The 12,627-nt window shown below is 40.8% G+C and overlaps 1 protein-coding gene across 4 annotated transcripts in view; it reads left to right on the forward strand.

The window, feature by feature from the left end:
* sipa1 (signal-induced proliferation-associated 1) overlaps positions 1 to 12,627 on the forward strand; it is a 34,670-nt gene that overhangs the window by 3,369 nt on the left and 18,674 nt on the right. Inside the window, exon 1 of one of the 4 annotated variants that reach the window (XM_069716485.1) lies at positions 9,567 to 9,630. The exons of the other annotated variants lie outside the window; for them this stretch is intronic. The gene's annotated coding sequence lies outside the window, so the exon portion shown is untranslated. Of the gene's footprint in view, positions 1 to 9,566; positions 9,631 to 12,627 lie in introns of those variants that run through there. 4 annotated transcript variants of the gene reach the window in all.

A 12,627-nucleotide genomic window follows, 5' to 3' on the forward strand; every position in this document is an offset into this window, starting at 1 on the left:
CAGCATTGGATCATTCCTCTAATTTGGAGCCATTTTGCATGGCTACACCCCGGCAGGCTCCCAGCGGGGGGCTCAGTGAGGAAGGCAGTTGGACAGGCGGAGCCTTCCCCTCATCGGATGGCAGGATGCCGGCGGTGTAAGCCACTGGCTGGATCCTCTTAACTTGTGCTCTCTGTTGTCACCTGTCCCCTTGTTGGCCATCTTAATGGAAGATCCGGCCTCATTGGTTTTGTCCGAAGCTGTTGCCCTTTTGGAACCATCCAGTGTCACTTTGCACAAATAGTAAGCAGCATAAAATATATAAAATGGAGGAGAATGATTTATGATTCAGTGTCGGCTACAGTAGAACTGCACATTTGAGATGAGTTGGTATATTCAGTGAGATTTTATCATTTGGGGAGTCGATTCTCAGCAGCTTTAGAGCTCCACACAGAGACTTTAGCTATTAAAGTGTTCCTCAGTGATTTTGTTACACCCACTGTCTGCACAAGACAATTTTGTTAGATTTTCAAAATTACACAGGGGAATAATAGTCATTAATATCACTTTCAAAACCCCTCGCAAAATCCATCAGCTGTATGAGCGTGAAATCGAGGATGAACAGAGAAATAGGTCCTTCAAGTACAACGAACATGATCAGTGTTGGTGAATCATGTTTTCGACATATTTAAATAAATGATGTTGTAATTGTTTTCATAACTATTGTATGTTCTATTCAGAAAGAGATAGAAATAGTAACTGAGTCAGGCATGTCTAACAACAAAACTCTGGCGTAATAGTCCTAAAATATGTGGAAGCGGCTGTCTTCATGAGACATATTTATGTAAGCATCTGCTGTGAGTACGACCCACATGAATAAAATCCCTCAACTTAGTCCATGTTGTAAAATGCCCCTTTCCAGAAATATATTCAAGATTATTGTCCCTAATCACAATGTCCCTCTCAGTTATGTCATGCATAGATTAAACCATTAAGCGGTGCAGCGGCTCCTTCTCATTGTTCTCAATGCTATTACAGGAGAAGTGCACTCAAGGGCATTCAGAGCCACTGAAAGCACACCAGGACCAACCATTCACGCTCGCACCACGTCACTTCATCGCCATGCTCGGTCGATGGAGAGCAAAACGGCAGAAAACATCCCTCACTGATGGGAGTTTAAAAATACTCTCATGAAGTATTCTATTCTGGGGACATTTTTGAGATCATCATTGTATTTATTTCAGACTGAAGAGGCTCTTTGTTCTGTCACAACTGTGAGGAGGAAACTGCATCCTCAACCGTTTCATTTACGTTGCTTTTAGCATCGCTGATAAAGAGGTGAGAGGAGAGAGCACGTTTACCTTTTGGTGCTACAGCACAGCGACCCCACACAGGAAACTGACTGACAGGCGTGATCTTCGTGGCATAGGAAGGAAGAGAGTTGGTCTGGTTTCTCTCGTTTGCTATGAATTCAAATTCTGCCACACTTCCCCTTTTTCTGAGTTATTTTTTTATTAATGTGACGCAAATATGTGCCCGGCAGTCACAGAAGTTGTGTCAAGGTTATAACTTGGTGAAGAAAAACATTAGCAGCAGAAATGATCATGTTGGCTCCAGGCATACATTAATAAACTTTACATCTGTGCTGTCTCATCATCATGCAGGCATTAGGACTCACTTGTAATTCCCAAAATGCATAGCGGCCTCCTTGCGACACGCCGTGTGTTTTCATTTACGAGTCTGAAGTCATAGATGCACAGAACCTGTTCCTTCTTACGACCACAGTCTACGTGCATAGCATCACAGAACGTTTCCCGTAAGTCAGCCGCTGTCAGTGTCAGTGTAGTTAGCATATTGGTGCAAGAGCTGTTTTATTTTTTATTTTTTTTATGTAGGTCAGAAGGTGCAGAGCTGCTGGTGTAAATGACACAAGGCCACCAGGCAGAAGAGAACTGCAGCAAAGGCCTGCAATATGCAAATGTACAGTGAACCCCCCTGAAAACAGTTTGTAAGCAAGATTTTCCCTCACAATTTTAGCTCGATGCTTATCGTCACTATGTTAGCATCAAAGTAAAGGTGCAAGTTTTCTGAAGAGTTGCTTTAGAGGTGCAGTGCATCCAACACTACACTACGGCTGCTTTTTCCAACTTTTTTTTTTTTTTTTTTATACTTTCTTGCAAAAATGCGTAGATTTGTTATTAACTGTACATTTCTAACAATATTTGTATATTATACCATGAAGGAAAAAATAAGAAGAAATGGTAGGACAGGAAAATGTATAATACATAGGGGCGAAAAATTCTAAATAACAAGAAGCATCTCATACAGAAATTCTCCTCGTTATATCAGAAGTAAGAGCTGTAATCTTCTCACTGACTTGTATCGACCTTGATTTCGGTGTTGGTGTAGGTGTGTGGTCTCGCTGGAAAATCAGAAAGAATGACCTAATGGGAGACATCTTTGCTGTGAAAGTCAACAAGAGACATTAGTCTATTTCTAAAATAATGACAGCAATTTGTGTCCTCTGAGATCATAATGGGCATAGACGGAACCAGTGTAGCTTGTAAGTCTAATGGCAACCATTTAGGAGTGGCCTGTCCCCGCTGATGGACCAGCACAACACTTATTGAGAGCTTTGGGTTCGACTTGCTCCCACAAACAAAGATTTTAAGCTGAAAAATGGGGCCCAGTTTGGGTCGTGTTGGCGCTGCAGTCATTTCACGAGCCCTCGGCTACATTTCAGTGGACAATAGGGACAGCGAGGAAGCAGAGGAGGTCGGCGTCTCTTCCTCCTGACAGTAGACAAGGTAGAGTCACACTTCAGAGTGCTATTAAAGCAATATTGAGTGATGTCGTTTCCTCCGCCTCAGAACTGGTCACACAGATGACGGAGGGGGTAACAGTGAGCCGTTGAACTCAACATAATAGATGCAGTCATGAAGCTGAGGGTCAGTTCCTTTCCCTGTCACACCCACACACACCCTCCCCCCCTTACACACACACACACACACACACACACACACACACACACACACACACACACACACACACACACACACACACACACACACACACACACACACACACACGCACAGGGCAGTTGCAGAGGGACAGCTGCTCTTCCTGTGACTGTGTGGACAGTGTGCCACATCTAAAAGGCACGGCCACTGTTTTATAGAGTCAGCAAATGCACACAAAGACACACATGCTCTGAAACCTTCTCTCACATTCAGGCCTTGACTCTCTCCGTCACACTCGCAGCCTGCCACAAGGTGTATTTTCAGATATACAGGATGTGGCAGTGCTCTGCTAGCACACAGTGTTGATGTCACAGCACATAACATGTCAAACAATAGCGTGAGTTAGGTAGCTGTGGGTTAACAGCACGTAGCTTACAATAGAAACAATAGTACTGAAATTTATATTTGAATGCATCAGTATTAAATTGTACTATTTATTAGTAGAGGAAGTGAGGTTGTAGTGTGGACAATGCCATCGAAGGCGGTTCTCTAAAAATGCTTCCACTAACTGAGGGGGAGGTTCACCGAGTTAAAATAATGCAAATCATGTTTACATGCACTGATTCGTTAAACTTTCTGCTCTGACTCCCAGCTCTGACTATTTGACTCTTCCACATTCTAGCAGCTTGTTTTCTAAGTAAAACTGCATCTACTTACGAAAAGATATATAAAAAAAAAAAAAACGAACTGAAAATGGCCCAGACACCACTGAAGTCACACATAAGATGACCTCAACCATTTACTGTATGACACGAGACACAGAAGTCAGACGCAGACTTGGTTATAAATCGTAACAAATGACCTCCAGCGTCTGCGCGTGCATCCTCAGTGGTACGAGAGTGGACAAGGGAGCAACCAACTAATGAATAATTAACATCATGCCAACCCTCAACCCCCCCTTTCGCCCAGCCTCATTAATAATGTATGAGGCAGAAGACTTATTTTCAATTTTTGAAGGACACATCTGAAGCAGAGCAGCACTCCATGAAATTAAAGGTATGTTATTGTGTGGAGAGGCCAGTTCATCCTGTAGAGCATATGGAAGCCGTGACCTCCACAGATAACCATTACAACAGAGCCATACAGCGAAGCTGACACACATCTAGTATTTTCACTTAATTTTGCTATCAAAACTTCTTTTTTTTTTTTTTTTTATCTTATGACGATAAAATAAATAAGTAAGATTCAGCTATTGTAGATATGCTTTAACTGACCAGACGAATAGCTGAAATAACAGGTGAAGTGGTGGCTTTGTGTATTTTTTAGGATCAAGCTGTGATCCTTCGGTTGTTATATTTGAAGGAAATCTTCACCAACAGCTTCTGCATCACCCTGAAGAGCAAATATTCAATGACCAGTCATGATAAATTTATAATATTAAAAGGCAAAAATGCTCGCATGAAAGATTATCATTGACAGGATCCAACTGGTCGTACTTGTTGGCTTAAAGACTAGCTTCTGTCATAGCAAAGTGTTAATCTCATTAATGGTATAAATCTTTTTTTAGATTCTTCACAAACCTGCTGTTTTTTTGTTTGCCCTCACAGTCATCCTCTTATTTTTTTTATATCGGCCCATTGAGCACCAGGTGCCGGGGATGCAGGCTTATGTGTCTTTGGGGACCAATAGCTCTGACTGACGTTTGCAAAACAGTTTGAATGAAGAAGAGAGATAAAACACATCGCAAAAAAAAAAGACAGTGCAGCAGCACCAGCCGCTTAGAAGCCTCTAGACTTGGCCCAATTCACTGTCCGCAGTGTGTGTGTGTGTGTGTGTGTGTGTGTGTGTGTGTGTGTGTGTGTGTGTGTGTGCGCGCGCGCGTGCGCGTGTGTGTGTGTGTGTGTGTGTGTGCGCGCGCGCGTGCGCGTGTGTGTGTGTGTGTGTGTGTGTGTGTGTGTGTGTGCGTGCGTGCGTGTGTGTGTGTGCAGTGGGGGGAGTTTGGTGAGGAAGATTGAGGATGCCTGAAGCAAGTGTAGGGCATTAGAGTGAACTCATTTTCTGAATCAGATCCAGCCACATTAATACACATTTACTCTCCTAAAAGCACTGCAGCTGCTTCAGTTCAGTGTCACATATTCGGCAGCAGGAATGCAACCTGATCTCAAAAGTAGCAGGGTTGAGTACGATCAATAAGGAGAGTGAGACTGAGCATGGCTTTAAATTTCCCAAAATCAATCACTATTAGGAGTTGATTTAGATCTTGTGGTTAAGAATCGTTCGGCAGCTTTTAACTATAAGGAGAGACAGTGACACAGGAGCAGCTGACCCTGAGACTACGAAGTGGACATTTTAAAAAGGAAGAGGCCAGCGTTAAAGGTGCAATATGTAGGATTTAAGTCCCAACTTGTAATACCACTATGTACATTTAGAGGCGATAATGAGTCAATTTCCATTCGGTCAGTCTGCCCTCAGTACAGCCCTCAAAGTTTTGGGAGTTTGGGATAAATTATTACGTTGTTTCCCTCCATGTAGTTGGTGGCTATATGTTTTTCTGTGATTAGATGGGGTTGTATTCACGATATACATGAGAAGAGTCCTTATGAACGGCCCCCCTCGTATTCATGACGTCAGAACTTGAAATTTTCTTTAAGCCTCAAGTTCACAGGTTATGTTTGCTGATGTTTACAGAAACGGCAGAAGCCCTAGAAGTTCATTTTTAAACGATTATTAAGCTAATTTATTGTAACATTAGTCATGCAGGGTTTTTCTTCATAACTTTGATAATAGCCTACACCAGAGGGAAATGTTGATCTTCTCAAAGGCCACATAATTGCCCTCTGTGCCTTTTCATTTCCTGCATTACATTACCTGCCTGTTAGCTTGCTAAATTGTTAGCCTGTGTGACCTCTACGCGCTGTCCACTTTGCCATTGCCTATCAACAGTGTTTTTACGACTTGTGATTCACCGTACAAAATGGTATTACATGCTGTATGGGCCGGTGCTGGTTGGTCAGCATGCTAACTTCAGTAGATGTCTCTGCAACACAATACATAGATGTCTCTGACTCCACATTACCACTGTTGTTTCTTAACACTGTGGATTAATTCAGATCATTTTTGAACGTTATAAACTAAAAATCTTACATATTGCACCTTTAAAACAAAACTACTGAAGTGCAGTAATGTGCATGTTGCCAAATGTTACTATTACTGCTGTTTTTTTTTCCATTTTCATGTATAATTGTCATAATAATAATAATAATGTAAAACCATTTGCTGCCATGAAAGGCTTTCATCACATATGAGCAGGCAAGATGTGCATTTCACAACTCCATCTTCGACAAGCAGAACAATAAGTCACTGGTCTAAACAACTGCGGCAACCTGATGTGATAGAGGTGATAAGCCTGCAGTAAGAGCACAACTTTTGTCGCTGATCAGATCTAATTGCTGCTAAGCTGTTAAGCCGATTGCTGCAGATTCACCCGAAGGTAAAACAGATCAAATCTCAGTCGTCAAGATCAGGACGCTATCTTTTACCATTAAACTCCTCAAATGACTGCACCATCAGCGGTAATTATGATAAAAGCCCATGAGCTGAAGGTTGAATTGACTTCAGTGACTGGCAGAAAGCTAGAATCTGCTCATTCATGCTGCAGTGTGGCATCCTCTCTACTTTAGGTGTGGAATTGTTGAGTAGAAATGATGACGACACCCATCCTCTCGGTTCAGAAGTCACTCATGTCTTCCTGTTTCACAGGACGCAGACTTACATGAGCGGGTGCAGAATAAGTCAAGTGGCCGTGACTTCCCCAAAACGGTGCATGTTTGATATGACTCTGACTTCCTCTTGTGTCCTAACATAGTACACTAGAGGCTCATTAACCTTGTCCTGGACTTAACGTGGAAGTGGGACACACTTACTATAATCAGTTTAACCAAACATTTACCCTGGGCAGTAATGGCCCTTAAAGTGAATCTGGTGCAAAAGGAAAAAGACAATGTTGTCCAAGAAACAGTAGATGGAGTCCTTAAAGATTTTCTTCAATGCATATTTGAAGATATCTATAAAAATAATCTGCTTTAAATAATAATTAGTGTCTAATGTGATTTTCAGATAAAAACAATGCCTCCCCTCTTATTTAAAAATCCAGATTCTGTGAAAAAATATTTTGTATTTCAAATGTCCAAACACTGGATATAATGATGATGTCTAATCACAAAAATTTAATATTCAGTGTACAGTATGGGCAATGCAGTCCACCAGTTTAACTCTAGTGAGTTGTACCATGAAGACAACTTCCTCTGATTCATTACTCTCTTCTTCAGAGGGACAACATTATCCATATATCCGTCTGTACAGTGAAACTTAAACTCAACTCAACTCAAACTCAAACATTTACCAAATTACGTTTTTAAATGGAGGGGGACTTTAAATTATGCTGCACCACTGTGTAATTTGACATTTCGGGCACACCTTTAACTTCTGTCGGACACAAGATTTTTCAGCACTAAAGTAAAGTCTAGTTTAACGAGAGTATGTTAGCACAATACTGAGATCATCACTGTCCACCGGCTGAGTTTTAAGTTCTGAGACGGAGGATTAAACACTGCTGTCTACATGCATTATTGAGTTTCTCAGGGACGCAGACCGGCTCTGGTAGGGAGTCTGCGGAGGGCAGCAGGCAGCAGCCTCCCAGTGGTCTTAGTGGATGTTCCAGAGCTTTGAAAAAAATCCTGGAGTGCATCAGCTACATGTCTGGGTCATCCCCCCTGAACTGAATCTCTGCCAGAAGAAAACAGTTTTATTCTGCCTATCATTTTTTAATGAATCCAGAACTTGAATAGCACTACTAATCATACAGCTGTTTTGACACAGTCAGACCAGTTATGTCCAGAAGGATGTGGATAAAAGGCAGGAGAAGGACTCAGGTTTTTCTTACGGTTGCAGAGACACAGAGGACATATGGAAGTGTATATGGTAAAACAGCCAGATCATAGAAATGTAAATCATTCCAAAAGATCACCAGATTCAATTCTGTGCAGCGCCTCTCCAGAGCCATTTAATACAACGTGTTTCAGTGGTTTCTGTGGCTCAGGGAGCATTGGGGGTCAAGCATGGTTTTCATCAACTGCTACTCCGACTGACATGGAGAAACGTGTGCACACTGTGGATGGATTAGTGTACGGAGTAGTTGCTTCTTTGTACAGAAGAAAGGAAAGCTGATGTGTGCTGCTACCTGATATCTCTTGAAAATAATGTGCATGAACAGTGATCTATTGTACATGTACTTATTATATTAGAAAATGATGCAGCTGCTCTATAATGAAGATGTTAGTCTTCTTTAGTTTTAGGGAAAACATAAACACTGTGTATTTATTTCAGTTCAGTACGGCAAAAGTGATTGAAGAGATTCATACTGAAGCCAAGAATTAAACATTACAATATTGTTTTTTGTGCTGGAAACAGGTTTCAACCTAAAAGGGCCCTCGGAGAGTGCACAGCTCCTCCAAGGCCAATAGTCCACTCTTCTATGATTTGCAAATCAGCAGCCACAACTATATATTTATAATTTTGGTCATGTTACAACTGTACCAGTTCTCATTTTCTCCTGTGAATCTTCTGTACCCAAATACTCCGTAATGACTTCTTGTTGTATTAAGTTTGAGTAAGTACATGTGTATCCCAGAGGATTACTGGTACACGAGAGTGTGTATTGTGACACAGTCATTGTATTGTGAGTCATTGTATTTCTATAATATATTATGTTTTTCACGATTGAGCTTCATTACCATCTAAAGTGCACGGTTTTCAGATGTATGGCTTTTAATAGGCAAAATACCCTGACACACAATGTTAACGAAAGTGATTTGGATCCGCTTCAAAATTGTATTGCTTCTTCTGCTTATGTTACACCCTTTCATGAAAATTATGAAATCATAAAAATTTGATTTCATGAAAGTCAAGCCAGTTATATTTCTATAATCCTGCTGATAAACAGACAAATAAACTGCACCTAAAGGTAACCTCACTGTCGAAGGTACCCAGTGAGAATCATCGCAACAAAAACCATGCACATTTACAATCTGACCAGCAGCAGCCGTACTGAAAGCTTTTGAAAAAAACAAACTTCCCCTCGTTGTTTATTGTCTGAAGCCATCATAATAATAATAGTAATAAAGTTATTTTTGTATTGCCACTCAGTCAGTCCTGCTATTACGAAATTATCCATTTATGATCGTATTATTTGCTTTGAGCCAGACTCATATTTGTTCAGAAGATTGTTCAGCTAGAGATATCCTGGGAAAAACATTAAGCTGGTTATTAATAATTTGTGCATTTTTTTTTTCTTGGATAGCAGAGTCTTGTGGATCAAGGCGTTGCTGTTTTAAATGACAAAGCTTTGTCGATTTGTGTTGGGAGGAAGTACTGCACGGTGACATTTAAATAATCAGCACTGAATTTACAAACAACGGCTTCTCAAACAAATTGAGCAGAAACTTGAGGGGGCAGGGACAAAACACTGCAGTTCCTCTTGACTTTGTACTTCTACATAAGGTATATAGCACACTTCTCTATAGCGGTAACACAAAGGACAGTTTCTGTTCAGTCAGAGGGGCTGGTAATGTGAATTTTAAATACTATTCTGGATCAATGAACATCTGCTTGAAGACATCACATATTACAAATGGTAAGAAAATTACTATAAGAAAGAAACTCTTTCAGAAAGAGACACTTTATGTGTTTTTACTTGATTCTGATTCAAAGAGAATGTGTCTATTACCCTCACACAGTGATGAAAAATATCTTAACTTGTGCCACCTTCACATTTTCTCTCATGTTTTTCAGTTTTGTACGTGTTTTCTATGAGGCTCAGCATCCAGCTGGATTGTAGGAGGTATAATAGTGTTTTCTTTCTGTACAGACTGCTTTAAAGCTAGTGCGGACTTTTACATATGAATTATTGTCTTTTACATTCAAGCCCTTGCTAAACGAGTTCACACATTGCTGATTAATTCTTCCCCTGCCTGTCTTTCAGAGATCTGTAGATATCTGAGTTTTTAAATCTAGTGTCTGGTGAGACATTCCCACGCTGGCTCCATGAATGCCTACTGAACATGCTACATGGGCAAAGCATATGCACCAGAGACTTTCGCTAATTGAGCTGGCTTCCTTCAAGTTTAGCCCTATGCTAACTTGACTGCGAATGAAATAATTAAATCGTGGGGCTCTTCCAGACTTTCCAAATGTTATTATACCAAATTGATAAAATTCTGGTGAAAATTCAGGTTGAAGTTACTTTTATAGTTCGGCAGCCACCAAATCTATATAGATCTAATACACATCATCTGTTTCTGACTCTGGAGCTCATGATCCATCCTGAGAACCATCATCTGTTGTGTTTTAAATGCTTTAAGGTAAATGATATTGTCATTTTTCTGCCTTGTTTGCGCTTGTTATTTTTTATTGTAGTTTTCTGAAGAATGTGACCAAGGTTTCTGTCACAAACAGCATCTGTCAGGGGCTTTTTTTTTTTTAGAAAAGTCAAGCCATTTCAGTTGTGTAAACAGGGTTATTATAAAGCTCTGGTGGACTGGATACCACATAGAGAGGGTGGCACCAGGCAGGTTGCTATGGAAACAAGGACTGATTCATGGGTTGGGGGTCTTAAGAAGCTCAGGAACATGTGATTGTTACAGAGGAAGTGAGTGATACGTGTCCAAGTTCAGCCCGCGCTATGTGTTGGTGGAGAGCAGGAGTGTTTCTGACTGAGCCTGGAAGTTCAGATTGTTGTAACAACATGAAGGCAATCTGTGATTTTCAAAAAAGAAGCTGCTGCCAGTAATCTGCGTGCCCACTTTGAGACAGTGGAGAGAATTGATTGCTCACACTTGTTCAAGGCATTGTGAATCATGCAGATGATGCTACACCTAATGGTTGCAGATACGCAGCATCCTTTTTGCCCACATGGGTAATGATGTTTGAGAACATTTGAAAGTTCCCAGAGAGAAACATGAGCTGGTTTTTAATGTCAGAATCCCTGGCACCATGTAGACAGTGCACAGAGGCTGCTTTATGTGAGCCGGGGCTTGTGTGTAATGGGGAACCACACATGGCCGGAAATGTCTTGGATTGTCACGGCGAGAGAAGCCTGGATCAATCAGAGATGCTAAAATATGTTTTTTTTGATTGTCCTTCAATACTGCGGTGCACCGTCTGTTTGTCACGTGTACACAAAATAATCAGCCTCACATCAGTTCAGGCAGACAAAGAAGTCATTTTATAGTCCGTTGTTACACATATCATTCAATCATATGGGACCGCAGCCTGTTTGTAAGACAAACCTTTTGTGTAAAGGCTGCATACACCCAAGCCAGAGGTACCACTGACGACATAAAGGGCATGTCCTCTGTATTGTTACGGAAAATTACTGGGATTAAATAACCTGCAGAGGCATTTACATTCTACAATGATTACAAACAAATTGAACATGGTGGTTATTTGAATGCTGGATAATGAGCAAAGCAACAATCTGCTTGTTTTTTTAAGCATTACACGAGCAGAGACACACCACCAAACAAGAATGTGTTTAATTGTTGATATAAATGGTTAAAACCAAAACATGATCGTCTGAGGTGAAGATGCTTGTTGCTGAGAGGTAAATCAACACAGGATCAGGCTATTGTGTTGTCGGGGAGAAAAACCAAGGCCTTCCAACATATTCCTGTTTGTCCGTCTGTAGAGCAGGGCAGACCAACTAGGGGCCCACAGGCCAAGTTTGGCCCACATTGTTTATGTTTTGGCATGCCACAACATGCTTGTTTTCCTAAAAAGAAGCATATGGATGCTTTATGTTTTAAACAAAAGTTTTATTTTAGATTTGAAATGTAAATTTGGTGTAAAATGTGTTGCATTTTAATAAAAGGTAATTTCACATAACATAAACATTTATTTTTGGGCCCGTGGCCCTTAATCCAGATACATTTTTTGCTCTTCACTGGAAACGAGTTGTGTCCCTCTGCTGTAGAGACTTCAAAATGTTAATGAATTAGAGAACTAACAAGTTAAAGTTAGCGCTTAAGATCAAATATAACATATAGTCTGAACACAACACAAGCATTTATATGCTCGTGTAAAAATCTGGATCATTGTTGTCCTCTACTACCACAACTAATCAGAAAGCAGGCACAGAAGACAGTGCTGACATTGATCCCATGCAGAATCAGTTGGTTTAAAACAAAAATACAAGTGTAATACAGGCCTCGTTTCCTCTTTTTGAGGAGCAGACAGAATCCTCTTGAGTTTTAACAGCACTTCCTGCTGACAGAGAGCGCCAAGTGTCACCAAGTCTTGTAGATGATATAACGTAAACACCTCGGCACTCATCAGCATAGCTTGACACAGTCTTGAAACTACTGATGAACTCCGATCCTGACAACAGTCACTCATCTTCTGTATGTTTTTTAGAGGCATTTCATTGTAAAATTTAAACGTATTATCTTCTCTCACTTTGAGGAAATAGAGAGAGTGTGAGAGCAGGCGAGGAGACGAAACAAAGACTTCTTGTGACTTCCTCACTTTACTCTATGGCATTTTTGTGCTGTGTGTGTATTCGTTTTACTTATGTTGTGAGGACATAAGTCAGTTTACAGTTATGTGGGGACTCATCTCCCTTTTTGGGGGCAGA

Source organism: Brachyistius frenatus, unplaced genomic scaffold (genome assembly GCF_029030835.1).
Source record: "Brachyistius frenatus isolate BFR_SWC_R1_liver_20210118 unplaced genomic scaffold, ASM2903083v1 Contig_157, whole genome shotgun sequence".
Taxonomy (NCBI): domain Eukaryota; kingdom Metazoa; phylum Chordata; class Actinopteri; family Embiotocidae; genus Brachyistius; species Brachyistius frenatus.